Here is a 22,060-nt window from a genome sequence, read left to right as displayed (position 1 = left end):
TAGAGAAAGATTTCTTTCAACTTTCTAATTTTACTTAGTTGGAATAAGAAGATCAAAAATTTTGCTTCTTAATGATCCATCCTAACCCCATTTATGCTTAATGAGCAAATATTTTTCCTTATAGAAAAGACAAAATACTTTTTAATTATAAGGTTCATTTAGTGAACATCTATGGAGCACAGATTCACTCGCACTGTGTTAGAGGATTCACTCGCACTGCGATTGAAGATTTAGTTGGAAAGTCAGGTCTATAAACATCAAAAGACCATATAGTCTGTGGCAATAGCTATCATATAGTGGGAAACGGTTTAAACTGGCTCATAGTGAAGGCTTAGTCTGAGTTTGAACTCAAACTTAGACTAAGGGTATGTGGAAAATTTTCTGGGACTTACAGGATAAGTACAAATTTAGTCAGAAGTGTGAGAATAGTTTCTGAAAAAGCAGAGTGAAAGAGAGCATGACATGTTCACTAATATTAAATTAGTCTTTGTGATCGATGTATAAAATGCTGTGAGTTTTCAAAATGGAGGTGAAGTATGAAGCAGTGGTAGGGATAGACGTATAAATCATACTTAATAAAAATAGCAATGGATAAACTACTGTATATTCAGTTTTAGAATCTGTATTTCCCTGAAACAAACAAACAGGCTTTTGTGTTTTTTTTTTTTAACTTTGGGATAGGACCTTTATAGAAATTAAAGTCTGTTACTGATATTAGGTATGGTATTTTGGGAAGGTAGAGCTTACATAATAGATGATATAGGTGAAGTTAAAGATTCAATAACTGATAGGTATTATGGACTGAATCTTTGTCTCCCCAGATTTCATGTGTTGAAATCCTAACCCCTGGTGTCATGTTACAAGATGGGGCCTTCCAGTGGCAGGTGGGCTAAGTGGTTGGAGCCATTCTGAGGCGATCCAAGAGAGGAAAGGAGACAAGATCTTTCTGTCTGCCATGTGAGGGTACAATGAGAAACAGTCTGCAAATTGCAAAGAGTGCTGTTACCAGACTGGATCTGGCAGTGCCTTGATTTTAGATTTTGTAGCCCCCAGAACTGGAAGAAATAGAAGTTTTCTTCAAGCACCCAGTCAATGGTAATTTGTTAAAGTAGTGTGAAATCATTAGCAGGAGGGTACATGGTTACTCTCGCTCAGCTGTTTAGATCAAACCACTAGCAAATAAGAGTCAGGGCAATGCGCCCCATCAAGGCCTTTTTCAAATGCAGAGACTACGAGTCATACCTGTGGGAACATTCCAACTCCTTTGTCCTAGAGAGGTGGGGAAAATGGAAGGTGTCAGTGAACCCAAATGGGATTTATAAGAGGGATTAAAACTCAGGCTAAAGGACAAAAATCAATAGCCTTGATACCTTTTAAATGCCTGTTGAACATAGACTTTGACCAATGGCTTTGGTACTATTTCAGTGCCTATTTAACATTGATTTTAGTCAATGCTCATACCCCCAAACCATATAAGCCCCTAAACTAGCACACCAAATGGGTTTTCATGTGTTTTATCTCTTCTCAAATAAATCTTACTGTTTTTTCTTAAATTCCTTACTGTCCATGGAGTTTATTCAAATTTTCGAGACAAGAACCCAGAAGGAAATTAACAAAGCAGGGAATCTAGTTTCATCTCAAAACCCCAGTTCCACTAGGATTGGAATTCATGCTGTACTGGAATAATTAACTATGAGTTAATTATTCAATCTATTTGCTAAGTAGATTAAAGCAATCAATTTTTAGTTCAGTTATTTAGACTTGAAATATTTATTTGAACATATCAAGCAGTATGATGGAACTAGTTCATGAGGCTTCCAGAGCAGAAGGGGTATATCTATTCTCAATGCCATATTTAGTGTTGTTGGTTTGATAGCTTAAAACTGGGCCCAGTGAGTATTTACACCATAGGAATCATCAAATGCTACAGACCAGATCCTCTTTACTCTATCCAGTGAACTGGTTTGTGATCACACTAATGAATCCATTTTTGTATTATCCACTAACTTGTGTTAAATGCTTTCTTATTAAGACAAAAGACAAAAGAAAATTAACTCTTAAAATTTTTCGTTGTTTAGGATAATGTTGTAGGTTACAAATACTGACTTGAATCTTACTTGAATTTTTATTGCATGAATTTTCAAAAAATATCTTCACTCAAAGGTTAATTTTCCAAATATACAGTAATTTGTGCATGTGCTCCTTTAAATAAGGGCTATTCAGTTTCAAGCAAGAATAATTCACTCAGTCTAATTTAATGATAGAGGGGTTTAGTGGAGAGTAAGATGGACACTTGAAGAAAATGAAGCATATCCATCCCATAAGAAAGTGAGATGTGGGAATGAAGAATGTTCATATAATATGGGTATAATCCTTGGATATATATCCCTGGGTATATATCCTTGGATCTGGGGATTGAGAAGGTATTGTTCCCATCTTGTTTTCTTTCTAAGGATATGTTCTCGAATCTCTGATTTTCTCTTTATCTGTGTCATTCTTCTGCATTTCTTTGATGATTGGCTTTCCCTGTTTATTCCTCAGAATGTGTAAGACTGAAATACCATTCTCGAGTCCAAAGACGTATGTATTTCCCATAAATATTCCCTATTTTCCTGTACCTTAAACACATTCAAATTAGTGAGAAAGGACTAGTTGGCTCTGTCTAGCTTGAGGAGCTGATGTTGAATCAGATAGCTACTCCTGGTTCAATAGGTTGTAGTCACAGGGATGGATGGAGTCATGTATAGAGATTCAGATATCCACTGTCACCTTCAGCAAGGCCTATGTGTAGGGATAGTGTCTATAGCAGGCATCATGGTTTAGGCATATACCTCAAAATGTGTTCACTACAAATTTTGGCTAAAGTGATAATGCTCTCATTAGAATAATTGAAATCCTAATTTCTTAGTACATTTCTTTTTTCTTTATTTAGCAATCTAACCAACTATGAAAATAGCTAATTTATATTCTTTCCAAAATAACAAATTATTAAATCATTAACTTGTCATCGCATGTAAGAAATATTTTTGTTTTAAAAACTGCCTTTTATAGTCTAGTATTGCAAAGTGACCTAATTAACTGAAAAAGTATATAATCAGCTCTTTAAAAATCCATAAAGCAAAACATAATGAACATGGAAACCCAAGAAATAAAGTATAAATTAATAATACAGAGCAGTGGGGATCATATCTAAAAAAAAATTTAGTTCCAAAATAGAGATTTCATGTGGCTAATATTAACAAATCATTTTCCAAATAATAGGTCTGTTTTGCTGATGGAGATCTAGTTGAATTTAATTCTCTGTTAAGGTAAATGCAGAAAAACTGCCGAAAGATTCTAGATTTTCTCACCTCAACTTGCATCACTGACATTGTGAAAACATCGCTTTCTCACTTGGTTGGGGGTGTTAAGAAAAAGAACGTGGGTTCTTGCAGAAGAGCACATTGCAGAAGGGTGGCCAGAGGAGAAGGTGGGGATGGGAGGTCAAAATTCCAATATGCAGGACTGGGGAGAGAGCTCAGTTGGTAAAGTGCTTGCCTTACAAGCCCAGGGCCCTGGGTTTGATCCCCAGGACCGCAAAAAAAAAAAAAAAAAAAAAAAAAAAAAAAATTCTAATATGCAATTTTCCTTGGAATTAAATAATTTAGTTTCATCAGTGCTTTACTTCAGGGGAAAAAGTCACACAGTCCTTTGACTTTTAAAATCAAGGAGAAATAGGAGTGCTCTTGGGATGGTATTGTTTGTAGATAAGGAGAGCTGATGAGGCAGATGTCAGCCACATCAGGGGCTGGGCTCAGTCACAGAGAGCCAAAGCGCTTGTGGAGGATCTCAGGTGGGAAAGTGGCCCTGAGGCGAGGCCAGCGCCTGCCCAGCTCATTCTCGCCCATGGTTTGTTAGGTACAGGTTGTTACCTCTAAATGCACAACTCGTAGGATCTCTGAAGGTCACCCTTCCATTAGGAACTGATGAGTTTTTGACATGCACAGTGTCTTTGCACCCCTCTGCAGGGGAGGACAAAGTGATTGTGATGGCATCTGACTTGAATCCTCTCCCGCTGAGAGAAAAGGACCGTGAGGCTGGCATTCAGGGAGAGGGGAAGACAAAGTGGGATAAGATCTGCCACAAAGAGCGGTGAAGTGAAACTAATATTTCTCTAAGGGAACATTACTGTGTATTTTCCAGAGGTGGATTTTAGCTTGGGTGACACAGATGGCTGCCTGGAATCCTTGGCGCCCTCCTCCTGGCACCAATAGGGGGATGCGTGATCCAGGTGCTTGTGGAGAGACTCTTCACTTTGGCTCAGGGGATCATGGGGAGGGATGGAATGGAATAAATCTGAGCCCAAGAGACATTTATTTTCATATTTGTTTCTTACGACCAAGCTTCAAGAAATTATAGATTCTGTATCTAAAGATATTTGCTGAAAGAGTTCCTTTCTCTGTGAGGAAGATAAAACAGAATTTGAGTGACGGAGGAGGGAGAGTCTTAATTTTTTTCTTCCTTATGAAAAGGGAGCAAAATTAGAAGCTGTTCTTAATTTTCATTCCCTCAGAAGTACTGAAGGAAAAAACTTGTCAAAAATCAGAATGTAATTCTCCAGCTCCATGCCTGATAAACACATGATTGAATTATGCCGTTACACTTGAATGCATTGATTTAACAAATGTTTCCAGATCATTTCCTCTGGGCCAGGCACTATACTAGGGGTGAATAAAAAAGGCATATGCAGAGAGGGGATTATTTTATATATCAGGAAGTTGAAATTAACCAAATAACATATACACGGTTTGTTGGAGGTTGTGTCGGGAGAGGTGGAAGGTGGAAGCAGCATTTATAGTGGTGGTGTGGTGGGTCCTTCAGTCAGTCCACGTCCTTATGTCTGTACTCATACGGTCCAGCATAGTGTATTCTGAAGAGAGAAAATATGGATGATATTTTGATACAGAACAATATACACAATTGTTATGTGTGTGTGTGTTTGAGAGACATTTAAATGGAATTTGAAAGCTGAGCTTTCAGAGGGTTACTTAACTTTTTCCTTTTGTCCTTATCAGGGGAATTTCTTTAGAATCCCTACATACCTTAAGTCAGTACTGCCCGAGGAAGGTTCCCTTTGGCTCAGACTGCAGGATTGTTTTCTTAGGCCAAGAGGAGGGAGGAGAGAGGTCCTGTCAGAGGCAGCATGCATAGTGTTTGGGAATGTGGGGACAGTGCATTCAGAATTTTTGGCATTTAGCCAACTTGGGGGATAGTGGCTGAGGCAGTAGATGCTGGCTGACGTCCCATTAAGAAGCTTGGATTTTGTCCCAAGGACAACGGGAAGCTGCTGAAGGGATTTAATCATAGCATGACATGCCTTGATCTCTACTTATAATATCATCCTAGCTACCGTATGAAGAACAGCATAGAATGTGTCTAAAATGCAGTTACAATGGCTATAAAAACAAATGACAGAGTCTGAGGCATGTAACTGTGGTATAAAGAGGTGAGCTTACCGAAGGACTGTGTATAGACAGAATTGACAAGATTTGGTGACATGAGAAGGTAAAGATGACTTCCAAATTTTCTTGTTGACCCCAAACCTGCAGAGAGCATGCAAGGTGGTTGTTGGTTTTGTTTTCTGTGTTGCTTCCACACTGGATCACGTTTAGATTCTTTCATCCATTGCTCTACTGTGGAATTAGAACAATAATACAGTCTGGGGCTGTATGGTACTTTACTATCTTCACAATGCTCTCACAGGCAGCCTTGTTGTGTAGATAAGGAAGCAGGTCTCCAGAAGTCTGGAGAAACTCTCTTGAGGTCATCGAATACTGAGTGTTAAAGCTAGACTTGGGGATCAGATCTACTCCGTTAGTTTTATTACTCTTGGTACCACAAGAAGCATATGGTACTTACAGCCATTTCTCATGTTTGTTTTTTGGGGTACCAAGGATTGAACTCAGGGACACTCAACCCCTGAGCCACATCCCCAGTCCCATTTTGTATTTTATTTAGGGACAGGGTCTCACTGAGTTGCTTAGACCTCACTTTTGTTGAGGCTGGCTTTGAACTTACGATCCTCCCTTCTCAGTCACTGGGATTACAGGTGTGTGCCACCACACTCAGCTGCCAGTTAGCATTTTTAAGACCTTAATAAATGACAGAATCCATGATAAGATTTATAGCTATTGACTTATTTGATCCTCACAATTAACCTGTGGTACCGATTATGATATGGCTGTGTTGGCCAACTTACAGATAAGGGAAAGCTGGGCTCGAAGAATATAAAAAAGTCGTTCAACTTTAGTCATTGTGAGGAGACCCTGGAATTGTGGTTTCCAGTCTCTAGAACTCGGTCTTTTAACAATTGCCTAAACTGCCAAGAGTAAAATGTCTACTGGAGTCGAGTCTCATATTATGGCCAGTTAGAGCTGGGATCCCTTGCTGCTCATATCAGTACTCATATGATCCAGCATAGTGTATTCTGAAGAGAGAAAATATGGATGATATTTTGATGCAGAACAATGTAAACAATTGTTATGTGTGTGTGTGTTTACATTTAAATGGAATTTGAAAGCTGAGCTTTCAGAGGGTTGCTTAACTTTTTCCTTTTGTCCTTATCAGGGGAATTTCTTTAGAATCCCTACATACTAATGGCATTTCATATAGGCTGTTAGGAAGGAACATAACCATAACACAAAAACTGAGATAGTAGAAAAAGGAAATATGACTATATTTAATTTACAGGAACACAAAATATTTCAGGAAAAAAAATATGGGAAAATCTTTTACTGGCAGCCAAACCAGGAAACTGCCTGGATCCTGGCTGGCCGAATTCAGTCACCTACTCACAAAAGAAATAAGTAAATGATCCAAAAAAAAAAAAAAGAAAAATGAATCTAATGCATTTTGTTCAAAGGTGGGGAGAAGCAACTAACTTGTCTCTGTTGGTCCTGCAGAAGCTATTATAATTTATGCAAACAAATGTCAGAAGATACACGTGGGTAAATTTGGTTAGGCTGTGTTGCCCAGAGGATGTCACAATTCCTATTTCTTTGACACAGACCTGTGCAGAGGGTGGGATAACTTCTTGGTTTCTGTTATCAGCAGGAAGTTAAGAGAAAAAAAATAACTTATATCAGGAAGTTAGGGGGAAAAGACCACAAGTTGGGGCTCTTGATTTTAATGGGGCTCTGTTACTAAATTAGCGTGACTTGCTTGAGTTCAGCTAGTCCATCATTGTTTGAGAGTAAACTGCTGTTGTGATAGGGGATAGGGGCCATCATATGGCTGATGTGTCCCCAGAGCTCTAGCTAGACTGGAGATTCCTCGGTTCCAACCCTGCTTAATCTCCTACCAATTCTTTTGTTGACATCTGACTTCAAAAATGGAGAAAGGTCAGAGATGAAACAAGTGTGTATAGTTCCTACCTGTGCTCATTCATTCACCTGTTCATTTTTGTTCATTCTTATAGAAGTATTGCTTTAGACTACAGCTGTGACAGAGACACTGAATAGATTCCCAAGAAATAACTCTGCGAAGTATATTCGCCCTTCCTGATGAACTATAATAGTAGTTTACTAAAAGGCATCTTCGTGTCTCCCCTTCTGAAATACCTAATTTACAACAAGGAGGCCAGGAGCAGGGATTTTCAACTATTCCTGTCCTGTACTCTTCTTGGTTTCCTTTGTGACTGATGAGTGTATTCATATTACATGGTTGCTGCCAGGGAGCTGGGGATATGGATGCGATCCCTGAATCCACAAGACAAACAGTTCAGCCAAGTGCGTCTGTGGCAGGACTTGCTCATGGCAAATGTATCTGCAGGATGATTGAAAATGGTACCCCTGAACCAGTGGGGTGATAGAGGATCTCCAAGGTGGGTGGGCAGAAGTTTTGGGGGAGTGACTTGGGAGGATGAAAACTTCTTTGCTGATGGTATTTTGTTCCTGGCAACATTAGGGTATGATATATACCATTCTTATGTATATGGACATTAAGGGGAGATGATTTATTACTCTTAGATAAAGTGTTCCTGCAATGATATAATCTGATAACGTCTTGTTAACCTTTTTTTTTGTTTTCCTTTTTTGAGCTACTGATACTCAAATAGAGGGTTTCTTGCCTATACCTAAACCTAAATCAGTTTGCCAAAAAGAAAATAGATTGCAATTGCTCGAAGTCTACAGGAAGAAGTGGAGCATGCCCTAGGCAGTCAATTCCTGCATGATTTTCAGTTAAGTTTCCAGAATTCCAAAAAGCAATTTATATAATAGAAAGAACTGGCTAATATATCACTTGAGCACAGGTTTTGACCACAATGTGACTTGAAAGAACAGACCATGACCTGGGCCTAAGCTACAAATTTCTCGTAAGAGCAGTCTCCGAGCAAACATTTCTGGCTCATAATACCCCCATACATTTCTACATGCTGTCCTTTCTTTACTTAGCTACAGACTTTTAAAAATGTACACTGAAGTATGCAATTAAAAATTTACCTTGCTGTTACATTCAGATGGCTGTCTTTATCTCCAAACCTTATCACAGGACCTCTTCCTTTGCAGATTTTTCTTTTGTTCACATTCTTTAGTCCTTTCCTTTAATGTATCTCTCTCTCACACATAGGCACCCCTACCTTATCTGTGTCTGTCTATCCTTACATCATTATTTCCCCTTACAAATATGAAAGGATGTGCACACAGAAAGTAGTACACAAGTATCTACAGAGACTCATAGAAAGAGCAGCCACATTGCTAATAGAGGCTCTGGTGACAGAATGTGTAATGTCCACACAGAATGACAAATGACTAAATTAAATAAGCACTCTAGCTCTTAACTGGAGATGCAAAAATCACCACAAACTCCTTTACCTTGTCCTGTTGTCTTCCTTTCTTTGCTGGACATTATTTTTCTTACCCCATGTGGCAGAAGCAGACTGTGAACCCCTTAGTGAGCCCATGGGAAACACAGGTAAGAACGAGGAATGTTTCCTCTGTCTCCTTCCTGTTAACACAAATGAAAGGGATGTGGGATGAACATTTCAAAGGAAAGAACATTTAAATGTCAATATATTTTCCATCTCCTTTTAATTATCCCTCTTCTTTCTCCTTCTCCATCTGTCTTTAACACATAAACAGGCATGCTCATTTAAAGTGCTATTTCACTCTAGGAGGTACTTTTTAGGAATATGGAAAATTACTGAAGGAACAGAAAAACATTAGCAAACCTACATTCTGATTAATGTTGCAGGCTGTATGAGTTGCTCTTCTTTTCAAAGTGGAAGTGAGAATCTTAAGTGTGAGGTAGTGTAAGGCACTCATATGAATTCCACTTAATGCCTTCTCTTTTACAGAGAAAATATCAGAGGAAAAAGGGGAAATTATGTAAGTAAATATAGTAGCATATGAAATCTACACCTGTGAGATATTTGTAAGTGCTCATCAACTTAGTTCTTCTGATTCATAACGGAAGCAGTAAAACTTAGTCTGAATAGGTGCAAACTTTGGAAGTACAGGGATGTATTTTGCATGTGTACCTGTCTTTTTAAAATTATTAACTGATACTAAATTTTTTAAATGCTGTAAGAGCATAGACTTGTTAGTGTTCAGAACCTCATACCATGTATGTAAATTTGAAGAAAAATGAGAAGCATGTTCTAATACTATGCCTTGTAGAAGAATATATAATGGAATATTTTTAAGTTTGCTTTAAATTTGTGCTTAGGGGAAGCTTTTCTCTATTTTATCAACACTGTGAAATGAAGACGTAAATGCAGAAAAAGGCTGTAGTTTAAGTATTGGAAGAATCATCTTCTGAGTTAAATGATTGTAATTTTGATTTGTTCCTTATTAATACTAAAGAAGATTTGGCTTTGCAAAGCAAATGAGTTTCACTAAAACCTTGAGTACCATCATCATCAGAGTTAGTTTTCTTCTCACTTCTGTAACATTTTGGCTTTCTTACTGTTTGCTGGGTTGAACTTTCTGAATACAAGGATATATACATATACACACACACATACAGGAAAGAGAACCAAATTTCCTAATTGCCCTGAACGTGCAGTAAGAATCAACCAGAGAAAAACATGACTCATGCATCAAGCCATTAAACTGTACCTAATAGCCATTTATTCAATGGGCCTTATGAATTTGAGTTGTGCCCCATTTAAAATCTAAGTGAAATGATTGTACATTTCATTAACGAAGATAATTACCAATTTGTCCCCCCCCCCCACAATCACGTATGTATGAAAACACCGTTAGAAGTAAAATAGCACTTTGCTCTAAGGAATAAAGATGATTTATTTAAATAGGATCAGAAAAGTAGCAGATTCACCCCTCTGTTATGCTTCCCCTGCCCAAGAACTGAAATTTTAAAAAGTTTCTAATTTTATAGCATATTTCAATGTAAAAAGATTTATTCTCCTTTATCAGTTTTCCTAGTACATTTCAATATCAGGTTATTAATGTTAAAAACATACTCATACTTAAAAATACTTAAATGACTTAAAAGGTGAATATTTACTATCTCTGTTTATACTGAAGTGCTACATGTTCAATCCCTAAATCTGCCTGGGGAATGAGGAGAGGGAACCAGTGTTCTCATTCTAGTTTTGTAGCTAACTAGCTGTGCAACTTGGATGAATGAATGAAGCCCTCTTCTAAGTTAAGAGGCTCCCAAGGCTGCAAGACTCCTTCAAAAGTTTAAGACAATATCATTTTGTTGTAAAAACACTGGTTGATACTTGTGCATATGAAAGGGGCACATTTGTTCCTTGGTAATTTCTTTTATCAAGAGTCATACACTAATTTCCAAAATAGATGGCACCTGTAAGACTTTTTTAATTTTTTCCCCCCTGGTGGTAGGAGGGTATTTGTATTAATCAAAATCTAATTCTTCCTGACTTTTTGATAATTAAATGTGATGATCTCTCTACTCTAAAATGTAACGCAGCACTAATATTTATTAATTGTCCATTATGTGCCATTCAGTGTTATGTACCAAGGCTATTGCACTGAGTAATATTGACTGTGAACCTGCTTGTCATGATTTTTACAATCTAGTGGAGATAGGTGTTAATCAAGTGTCACCTTGTCATTAAGTTATAAATAACAAGTCATTAATCTTCTCAGCTTCCTCTATCACCACAAACACCCAAACCAAAACTACGCAACAAATAAAAACACACGTGGACTCCATTATTCATCATCGGAAATGCCCTCAGGGTCTAAGGAATGGTGAAACATTTCTGTACTCTTGGCTCTGCTGTGATAATATCTCTTTGGTAGTCTTTCTTCTTTTCCCTTTTTCCTTAGTTTCTAGGCTTTAATTTAAAAATAAAGAGCAATATTTCTTCCACTAAGTCCCAAGTTCTCCTTCCTGCTCTTATTTATTTTATTTGTAAGATAAAGTGTCATTTTGGTCTGGATCTTCAAACTTTTAATGCATGTGGAGTTTTCCTAAGATCGGCCAATACCTTTCAATATGAATAATTTCTTATAGTGTATCTTCAGTGTGTTTCTTCTTTTTTATTTTTTATTTTATTTTATTTTATTTTATTTTATTGTAAACAAATGGGATACATGTTGTTTCTCTGTTTGTACATGGCGTAAAGGCATACCATTTGTGTAATCATAAATTTACATAGAGGAATGTTGTTTGATTCATTCTGTTATTTTTTCCCTTCCCCCCACCCCTCCCACCCCTCTTTTCCCTCTGTACAGTGCTTCCTACCTCCATACATGCCCCCCTCCCTAACCCTAACTCTAACCCTAACACGAACCCTTCCCTCCCCCCATTATGTGTCATCATCCACTTATTAGCGATATCATTCATCCTTTGGCTTTTTGAGATTGGCTTATCTCACTTAGCATGATATTCTCCAATTTCATCCATTTCCCTGCAAATGCCATAATTTTATCATTCTTTATGGCTGAGTAATATTCCACTGTATATATATACCACAGCTTCTTTATCCACTCATCAATTGAAGGGCATCTAGGTTGGTTCCACAATCTGGCTATTGTGAATTGAGCAGCTATGAACATTGATGTGGCTATATCTCTGTAGTATGCTGATTTTAAGTCCTTTGGGTAGAGGCCAAGGAGTGGGATAGCTGGGTCAAATGGAGGGTCCATTCCAAGTTTTCTAAGGAATCTCCACACTGCTTTCCAGAGTGGCTGCACTAATTTGCAGTCCCACCAGCAATGTATGAGTGTACCTTTCTCCCCACATCCTCGCCAACACCTGTTGTTGCTCGTATTCTTGATAATCGCCATTCTAATTGGGGTGAGATGGAATCTTAGGGTGGTTTTGATTTGCATTTCTCTTATTACTAGAGATGTTGAACATTTTTCCATGTTTGTTGATTGCTTGTAGATCTTCTTCTGTGAAGTGTCTATTCATTTCCTTAGCCCATTTGTCGATTGGATTATTTGAATTCTTGGAGTAGAGTTTTTTGAGTTCTTTATAGATTCTGGAGATTAGTGCTCTATCTGAAGTACGATTGGCAAAGATATTCTCCCACTCTGTAGACTCTTTCTTCGCATTGCTGATAGTTTCCTTTTCTGAGAGAAAGCTTTTTAGTTTGAATCTATCCCAGTTATTGATTCTTGCTTTTATTTCTTGTGCTATGGGAGTCCTGTTAAGGAAGTCTGGTCCTAAGCCGACATGTTGAAGATCTGGACCTACTTTTTCTTCTATAATCTGCAGGGTCTCTGGTCTGATTCCCAGGTCCTTAATCCATTTTGAGTTTAGTTTCGTGCATGGTGAGAGATATGGGTTTAGTTTCATTCTGTTGCATATGGATTTCCAATTCTCCCAGCACCATTTGTTGAAGAGGCTATCTTTTCTCCATTGCATATTTTTGGCCCCTTTGTCTAGTATGAGAAAATTGTATTTATTTGGGTTTGTGTCCGTGTCCTCTATTCTGTACCATTGATCTACCTTTCTATTTTGGTACCAATACCATGCCGTTTTAGTTACTATTGCTTTGTAATAGAGTTGAAGATCTGGTATTGCAATACCCCCTGTTTCACTCTTCCTACTAAGGATTGCTTTAGCTATTCTGGGTTTCTTATTCTTCCAGATGAATTCCATAATTGCTTGCTCTATTTCTGTAAGGTACGTCATTGGGATTTTAATTGGAATTGCATTGAATTTGTATAGCACTTTAGGTAGTATGGCCATTTTGACAATATTAATTCTTCCTATCCAAGAACATGGAAAATCTTTCCATCTTCTAAGGTTTTCTTTAATTTCTTTCTTTAGTGTTGTATAGTTCTCATTGTAGAGGTCTTTCACCTCTTTTGTGAGATTGATTCCCAAGTATTTTATTTTTTTCGAGGCTATTGAGAATGGGGTAGTTTTCCTAATTTCTCTTTCTGAAGATTTATCACTTATGTATAAAAATGCATTGGATTTATGAGCATTGATCTTGTAACCTGCTACTTTACTGAATTCACTTATGAGTTCTAAGAGTTTTCTGGTGGAATTTCCAGGTTCCTCTAAATATATAATCATGTCATCAGCGAACAGGGATAGTTTGAGTTCTTCTTTTCCAATTCGTATCCCTTTAATTTCTTTGGTTTGTCTAATTGCTCTGGCCAGAGTCTCAAGAACGATGTTGAATAGAAGTGGTGAAAGAGGGCATCCCTGCCTTATTCCAGTTTTTAGGGGGAATGCTTTCAGTTTTTCACCATTTAGAATGATATTAGCCACGGGCTTAGCATAAATGGCCTTTACAATGTTAAGGAATGTTCCCACTATCCCTATGTTTTCTAGTGTTTTGAGCATGAAGGGGTGCTGTATTTTATCAAATGCTTTTTCTGCATCTATTGAAATAATCATGTGATTCTTGACTTTAAGTCTATTGATATGGTGAATGACATTTATTGATTTCCTGATGTTGAACCAACCTTGCATCCCTGGGATGAAACCCACTTGATCACAGTGCACTATCTTTTTAATATGTTTTTGTATGCGATTTGCTAAAATTTTGTTGAGAATTTTTGTGTCGATGTTCATTAAGGATATTGGTCTGAAATTTTCTTTCCTTGATGAGTCTCTGTCTGGTTTAGGTATCAGTGTGATATTGGCTTCATGGAATGAGTTTGGAAGGGTTCCCTCCTCTTCTATTTTATGGAATACTTTGACAAGTATTGGAATGAGCTCTTCTTTAAAGGTTTTGTAGAACTCGACTGAGAACCCATCTGGTCCCGGACTTTTCTTTGTTGGTAGGCTTTTGATGACTTCTTCTATTTCAGTACTTGAAATTGGTCTATTTAAATTGTGTATGTCCTCCTTGTTCAGTTTAGGCAATTCATATGTCTCTAGAAACCTGTTGATGTCTTCGAGGTTTTCTGTTTTGTTGGAGTACAGATTTTCAAAATAGCATCTAATTATGGTTTGTATTTCACTCGTGTCTGTTGTGATATTTCCTTGTTCATTCCGAATTTTAGTGATTTGGGTTTTCTCTCGTCTTCTCTTTGTTAGTGTGTCTAAAGGTTTATCAATTTTGTTTATTTTTTTGAAGAACCAACTATTTATTTTGTCAATTTTTTGTATTGTTTCTTTTGTTTCAATTTCATTGATTTCAGCTCTGAGTTTAACTATTTCCTGTCTTCTACTACTTTTGGTGCTGGTCTGTTCTTCTTTTTCTAGGGCTTAGAGCTGGTAGTGTTAGGTCATTTATTTTTTGAGTTTTACTTCTTTTATTAAATGTGCTCCATGAAATAAATTTTCCTCTAAGTACTGCTTTCATAGTGTCCCAGAGATTTTGATATGATGTTTCTTTGTTCTCATTTACCTCTAAGAATTTTTTAATTTCGTTCCTAATATCTTCTGTTATCTATTCATCATATAATAGCATATTGTTTAATCTCCAGATGTTGGAATAGTTTCTGTGTTTTACTCTTTCATTTATTTCTAACTTCAATCCATTATGATCTGATAGAATACAAGGTAGTGTCTCTATCTTCTTGTATTTGCTAACATTAGCTTTGTGGCATAATATATGGTCTATTTTAGAGAAGGATCCATGTGCTGCTGAGAAGAAAGTGTATTCACTCTTGGATGGATGGTATATTCTATAAATGTCCGTTAAGTCTAAATTATTGATTGTGCTATTGAGATCTATGGTTTCTTTGTTCAATTTTTGTCTGGAAGATCTGTCCATTGGTGAGAGCGGCGTGTTAAAATCACCTAGTATTATTGTGTTATGGTCTATTTGGTTTCTGAAACGAGAAGGATTTGTTTGACATACATGGATGAGCCACTGTTTGGGGCATAGATGTTTATGATTGTTATATCTTGCTGATTTATGCTTCCCTTAAGCAGTATGAAATGACCTTCTTGATCCCTTCTGACTAACTTTGGCTTGAAGTCCACATTATGTGAAATGAGGATGGATACTCCAGTTTTTTTTGCTGAGTCCATGTGCATGGTATGTTTTTCCCCATCCTTTCACCTTTAGTCTATGAGTATCTTTTTCTATGAGGTGAGTCTCTTGCAGGCAACATATTGTTGGATCTTTCTTTTTAATCCAATCTGCCAGTCTATGTCTTTTGATTGATGAATTCAGGCCGTTAACATTCAGGGTTATTATTGAGATATGATTTGGTTTCTCGGTCATTTGGTTCATTTTTAAAATTTTATTTATTTATTTATTTGACACTACTAGGTTCCTCCTTTATTTGACAATTTCTTTAGGATAATTCCTCCCTTTGCTGATTTGCTTCTTTGTTTTTCATCTCTTCCTCATGGAATATTTTGCTGAGAATGTTCTGTAATGCTGGCTTTCTTTTTGTAAATTCTTTTAGCTTTTGTTTATCATGGAAGGATTTTATTTCGTCGTCAAATTTGAAGGTAAGTTTTGCTGGGTATAAGATTCTTGGTTGGCATCCATTTTCTTTCAGGGCTTGAAAAATGTTGTTCCAGGCCCTTCTAGCTTTTAGGGTCTGGATTGAAAAATCTGCTGATATCCATATTGGTTTCCCCCTGAATGTAATTTGGTTCTTTTCTCTCATAGCCTTTAAAATTCTGTGTTTATATTTTATGTTAGGTATTTTCATTATAATGTGCCTTGGTGTGGGTCTGTTGTAATTTTGTGTATTTGGAGTCCTATAAGCCTCTTGAACTTGATTTTCCATTTCATTCTGCAGATTTGGGAAATTTTCTGATATTATTTCATTGAATAGATTGTTCATTCCTTTGGTTTGTTTCTCTAAGCCTTCCTCAATCCCAATAATTCTTAAATTTGGCCTTTTCATGATATCCCATAGTTCTTGTAGATTCTGTTCATGATTTCTTACCATCGTCTCTGTTTGTTCAACTTTGTTTTCAAGGTTAAATATTTTGTCTTCAATGTCTGAGGTTCTGTCTTCCAGGTGTTCTATCCTACTGGATATGCTTTCTATGGAGTTCTTAATTTGGTTTATTGTTTCCTTCATGTCAAGGATTTCTGTTTGTTTTTTTTCAATATCTCTAACTCTTTATTGAAATGATCTTTTGCTTCATGTATTTGCTCTTTTAACTGTCGATTGGTGCGATCATTCAGTGCCTGCATTTGCTCTTTCATCTCATTGTTTGCTTCCCTGATCATTTTAATTATGTGCAATCTGAACTCCTTTTCTGTCATTTCTTCTGCCATGCTGTCATTGGGTTTTATTGATGTAACATCTAGATTTGTTTGCAGCATTTTCTTTCCTTGTTTTCTCATATTGTTCAGGTATCAGTGGACCGCTGAGATATTGCAGATTTCCTCTATTGACTTACAATGTCCCTGAAGATTTCTATATATATCCCCCCTTAGCCTTCAGTAGACTAAAGTCTTGGAGGAAGTTGATAATGCAGTGCTCCACAAGGAATCTGCCTCTCTAGGAGTGGTGGCCTTCAGGTGGGGTATATTCCCTGCTAGTGGGCAGAGGTGCCTCCACTTGTTGACCAATGGTCATCTGAAGGGCAACTAGGCTGCGGGCTGAGGCAAGGCCTGTTTGGGCCTGTGTCTCTGGTTTTACCGTCCTTGTGGGGAAACCTCACCTGGCAGGGAAGACTCACCTGGTGGGGATGTCTCGCTGGTCAGTTCCCTCCTAGAGGTTCCCCTCAATTTACAGCTACTGCCTGGGCTGGGCTGCCTTCCTCTGCAAAATTCCCAGGGGCCTAGCTCCTGGGCCTGGGAGCCTCACCCTTCGCAGATGAATCTCCTTAGGCTGCCCCTCCTCAGAGAATCTGCCCGCAGGCCTGGAACCTTCGCTCCACCCCTAAGCCTGTCTCTGTGCGGCTCTTCCACCAAGAAGCCTCCTAGATCCTGGGACCCTGCTCTGCACCTAATCGCCTGGCTATGCGGCCCCTCCTCTGAGCAGCCACCTGGGGCCCCGTACAATCGCTCTGAGTCCCAGAGTCTCGCCACACGCCTCTTCCTCCAGACAGCTGCCCAGTATTCCGGTGCGGTCACTAGGAGACCAAGCAACTCACTGCATGCCTCCTCCTCCCACCAACTACCCGTAGCCCGGGGCAATGAATCACTCCGGGTCGAAATGACTCTCCCTGTTCCTCCTCCTCCTCCATGTAACCCCCTGGGTGTTCAGGAGCGGTCACTCTGAGTGGCTCTGAATCCACGTGACTCGCTGCACGTGTCCTCTGGGCAACCGCCTGGAGCTCTGGTGCGGCCACTCGAGACCAAGTGACCCACCGCGCTTCTCCTCCAGGCAGCCCCCCTGTGTTCAGGAGCTGTCACTTTAAGTCCAAACAACTCACCACTCGCCTTCTCCTCTGAGCAGCCACCTGGAGCTCTAATGCAGTCACTGCGAGTCCAAAGGACCCGCCGCGCTCCTCCTCCTCCTCCTCCTCCTCAGGGCAGGCCCCGGTGTTCAGAAGTGGTCTGAGGCCAAACAGCTCGCCACGCAGCCCCTCCTCTAGCAACCGCCTGTAGCTCTGGTATAGCCACTCTGAATCCAAGCGGCCGCGCTCCTCCTCCTCTTCGTCCTCAGGGCAGGCCCCGGGGTTCAGAAGCGTCGCTCTAAGTCCAAACAGCTCGCCGCTCGGCTTCTCCTCTGGCAACTGCCTGTAGCTCTGGTGCAGTCACTCTGAATCCAAGCGGCCACGCTCCACCTCCTTCTCCTCAGGGCAGGCCCTGGTGTCCTGAGTCCACACAGCTCTACTCGCCGCTCCTCCCCTGGGCAGCCACCGGAGCCCCAGTGGTTGCTCCGAGTCCCAGCGCTGTGCTGAGCGGCCTCTTTACGACGCTCCCAGTTGTCCGAGTTCACTGCTCCAGCAGGGGGAGGGGCGTCTCGCCGGCAGCTCTACTTCACAAGTTCCCTGCGTTCCGGGACCACCGTCCCATCCGGGACGCCTCCCCAATGGGAGAGACTCACCCGGCTACTTTGAGTTGGTCCCAAGTCTCTCAATTTCTCCTCTTTTGAATCCTGAGTCCTGGAGCAACATGAAATGCAGCCACCCTCTAGGCTGCCATCTTGAAACTCCTTCAGTGTGTTTCTATGTACAATAAATACCCAGTCTTCCTTCTGTAGATTGTAATGGGGTAAGTCTGGGCTGTCTAGGGTTGTGAAAAGAACTTCAGATTGCTAGAACCATAATAAATGGGTTTGAAGTTACAAAGGGAAATTTTTAGTAATTATAAAAGTTTTTTATCCACCCTCTGAAATGTTTCAGGGAAGACAGAAATCATGGGGAATTGGAAATGTGTGGTATGTACCAGAGTCTGAAGAACGGATTGAGGGGAAAGTGAGGAAGGACCTGGGAAGATTTCTTCTAGAAAAACACAAAATAGTAAACAGGAATAATACTCCCACAAGAGAAAATTTTGATATAATGAAAACAACATGTACTAGAACAGATGGTTTGCTCTTCTCAGAAATAACCTCTGTGTATACCCATAAATGGGAAGGAGAAGGACATACAAAGATGGAGGTACATGAACTGACTACAGAATTAATTGTAATAATCTTGAATCTGAAGCTGTTACCAGAAAGTCAAACAGGCCTTTGTCCCTTTCAATTATTGAAGCTTCAGTTTTAAAATTGGGTTGACTTTTTTTTAAATATGTGAAGTACCTTTAAATTCTGAGTGTTTCAAGCTAGACAGGGTGGTTCATGCCATCCCAGCAACTTAGGAGGCTGAGGCAGGAGGAATGAAAATTTGAGACTAGTGTCAACTTAGGGGGGCCCTAAGCATCTTTAGTGAGACCCTGTCTCAAAAGAAAAAAAAAAAAGATTATTTCCATATTCAAAGCTATTGAAACTGCTTCGGTTGTATCAGATTTAAAAACCAATGTGTAGGAAATTATGACTTTTAATTGCAAGTTTTATCTCTGTCCCCCAGCCCTTGCTCCTTTATTTCCTTTCTTAATTCTTTGTGTACATTTCCAATGCTTAGGACTAGAATTCTCCCCAATCTATGAGACATCCAGATGACATAGGGAAAAGAAACCATTCAATATACTTGATACTTTTTAATCCAATTCCATTTTTTTTTTAATGCTGGACCCTGAGAATTCTAAACGTTTTGTTTTTTAATTACTTTAAATAAGGACCACTGTCTGAGTTTAAAAAAGCAACCTGGGTTTTGATTGTACTATAATTTCCTTTAAAGTTTTCAAACCAAATCTGATTTTTTATGTGTCATTGAAATCAGTGAACACTGCTTGATGCTGATAGTTTCTTCAGTATATGTCAAATCTTCTGTTTCATAACTTTAGCCTGTGATCAGACCTTTCACATGAAATACCACAATCTGGCATTTTCTGCATATGGGATGGTAGTCTGAAAAAGAATCTGTGAGAAAACAGGGAAAATATACTTTTTAGCACATTTTGGTGATGGTTTAAATGTAAATCTTAGACTGTGAAAACACCTGATGATGAAAGGAAAAGTAATTGACTGTATGTGGCTTGGTACTAGTACTTGACACCCACCTAGAGTCCAGGAACCGAGAGAACGTGGAAGGGACTTGAACAAAAGTCCCAAGTGAAAATCATGGCGGTTGTGTAGACCTACCAGATGACTTACCTCAGCGAGAGTGTTACTGTGATCTGAAGAATTGCATCAAGACTGAAGAACTAGGATTAAATGCTTAAATGGCTGGATAAATTACTTATAATAGTAAATGTAGACTTAGTATCCGCTAATATTATTTAGAGCAAGGTAGGTATAAATTCCTTCATTTATGTGTTTCCATATTTTGAACTCAGGGAAACTGAGTCAGTGAGACCCTGTGTCTTCCATTATATCAAATGACTACTTTTAAATTTCAAAATGAATACTTTTAAAATTCAGAAAAATTACAGAATATACCAGACCAGTTTCTAAAATTCAACTCAGTCCTTCTACCTACAAAATTCTTACCATGAGGAAAAATATCTTCAGGAATATGCCAATAAATGACCCAACTACCACGGCAAACCAAATATTAGAATCGAATTAAACAGCCAGTTGTTGTGGAATCCTAAGTTTTTCCAGTTGATTCGAGACTTAGAAGGTATTTTGCAAGCAGATTGTGTGATAAATAGGGAGGGATATATCCGTTAGCTGCTAGTATCCACTTCCTAGAACAGTGTTTGGCACTGAGAGAGCATTCAATAAATATTTGTTGAATGAGTGAAAGTTGCATCTGGCTTCTTTGTCTCATTCTCTCTTGCTTGCTTTTTAAATTGTGTACATGCATATGTTAGGTGTGAGAATTCCAAAGTGACTTGGAATATTTGTCAAATTGCACACCCCTAGATTTTCTATTTCAGAGGAATTTATGGCTCAAAATAAAAATAACAATGTAGGCAGTAAAATACTGTATTTGCTGCAATACAATTGAGTGGTTTTAACGGAGACACTGTTCTGTATGCTGGGGCTCTTTGTGGTGTCCTAGTCTGTTTCTTGTTGCTATAATACTGGGTAATTTCTAAAGAATAAAAATTAATTTGGTTCATGGTTCTGGAGACTTGGAAGTCCAAGTCCATTGGAGAGGGTTTCCTTACAGTGATGGAATAGCGAGCATACTAGCTTGGGTTTATCTTTATGTTGTGAAGCCACTACTGCTATCATGGAGGCTCTGTTCTCATGACCTCTTGTGATCCTGATTACCTCCTGAAGACTCTGCCACCATGTACTGTGAATGCATATGTGAACTTCGTTGGGACATACTGAAACTGTTAGTAGTGGGAACAAGTAGCTCAGGACTCCTGATGTCTTGGAGCTCCAGGGATATGGACAGTAAGTGAAAAATTCAAGGGAAATATGTATTGAGAAGGTGTTTCACAGGTTGGAAATTGGGAGAATTTAATGTTTCTTAGAAACCTATTAATTTATTGGTCTTCCTTGAGATACTACTCCTACTTCGAGTAGTTTTCAAACATTTTATTTTACCACATTTCCTGAAAGTACTTGAAAGAAACGTGTCCCTCTTTCTTCTGAGTTGATGTTTCAACTTTGCCATCATAAATTTAAATAGTTGCCAAGAGTGTATTTTCAGGATACTATCAATACTTATATTTTAAAATGATCACTTTTTTTACACATGGAAGATTACCTGAATACTATAATAAGGCATTCGCACCTTGACTCATTAAAATCAAAGTGAAAAAGCTCTTCTGTAAAATTCAGAAATTTTACATTTTCCCTTTTCTGCTCTAAACTTTTATCTATCCTAATGTTATATTTTAAAGTATCATATTCATCATCCCAAATTTAATTAAAAAGTTTCTTTGACTGAACTGCTAAAAAATTAAACTGGTTTATGATACCAATTGTCTTTAGTACACAATTGATCAAAAGAACATAAATATAAATTTTGAGGAACTATTAAATATTAAATAAAAATATTTAACTGCATGCCCTAAGGAAATAGATGTATCTAATTTTTCCAATTACTTTACAGATCTGTAGCTGAACATTATTTATTGCTACATTGAAGGAATGCTCACAATCAACTTTAATCTTATGTTTTATTTTGAGATACAAGTGCTATGAAATCATGGAACAATGTCACTCACTACTTTGATCTTTTCAAGTGACATGCCAAATCATAAGATGTTTATCAGAAAAATGTCTATTAATGATTCGTCATTGAC

Source organism: Sciurus vulgaris (genome assembly GCF_902686455.1).
Source record: "Sciurus vulgaris genome assembly, chromosome: 12".
Taxonomy (NCBI): Eukaryota; Metazoa; Chordata; class Mammalia; order Rodentia; family Sciuridae; genus Sciurus; species Sciurus vulgaris.
The sequence above is the reverse complement of the archived record's forward strand: the minus strand, read 5'-3'. Positions refer to the sequence as shown.